Source organism: Mastomys coucha, unplaced genomic scaffold, assembly GCF_008632895.1.
Source record: "Mastomys coucha isolate ucsf_1 unplaced genomic scaffold, UCSF_Mcou_1 pScaffold12, whole genome shotgun sequence".
NCBI lineage: Eukaryota > Metazoa > Chordata > Mammalia > Rodentia > Muridae > Mastomys > Mastomys coucha.
Genome location: NW_022196894.1, coordinates 32,326,331 through 32,327,401, shown reverse-complemented (window position 1 = coordinate 32,327,401; position 1,071 = coordinate 32,326,331).

Below are 1,071 nucleotides of genomic sequence, written 5' to 3'. Positions count from 1 at the left end.
CAAAGTCTATATGACTTAATGAATTCTACATAGCTAGAATAGGCATTCAGAGCAGAAGCTGTGGAGGTTCACATTGAATTTTACACTTTAAATATCAACTACATTTTATGCACTTATCCACCACCAAAACCAAAAAGCTCATGACAGAATTAGAACTAGAGAAATAGGTCACTTTATGTCCTCTTTCATAACTCATGGCTATTACAGTCAGTCCTTCTCTATGTCTTTTTATTTAGTTATTCTCAGTTTCTTTTCTTCATGTTATAATGTACTCACATGTACATTTGTTTACACAGGTACATATTCTTGGCCAGATTCTGCATATGAGAAAGAACATGTGTTTTTTTCTTTCTGAGATTGTGTGGCTTTGCTTAGTATTATACATCCTGAGTCCATACCTTTTGATTTGGCTGAATAACTGATTCACAATAAAAAAAAAGTGACTTTGTGTATTTTTTAATGACCATGTGCTTTGCGGCAGTAGGCAGACCAATAGATGTTGAAATGCCCATGTTATTGATTTCCAGGAACTATTAATGTGTTTCCTGACACAGCAAAGGGGAGTTGGGGTAGCTAGTCAGCTGGTTTCTAGATGCAGAGGTCATCCTGGATTATTCATGTTAAATGTAATGAGGTTCTGAAAGCTAGAGGAGGAGGAGGAGGAGGAGGAGGGAGAAGAGAGGTTGACAATCAGAGGTGTGAAGAAGGCTGGACCTGGCCTGGCTGGCCTTGAAAATGGCAGAAGACAGCCAACTGTGGAACATGAGGGGTCTCCTGGCGGTAAGACAAACAAGAAAACAGACTCTCCCTTAAGGTGGTGACACAAGAACACAGACTTGCTGCGCTTGGATGTTTGCCAGTAAGATGCATTGTACTTTATACCTGCATGAATACAGGCTGATGGGTTTATACTACTTTAAGCCACCAGTCTGTGCTAATTTGTTACAGAAGCAATATGGGACAGATACCCCAGGGAACACTAAGCCCATTCACTTTGAATCTGAAAATTCAAATTTTCAGGCAACTGAAGGAGATTCAGGCAAAATAAAAGAACTATCTCCCTGTTATCTT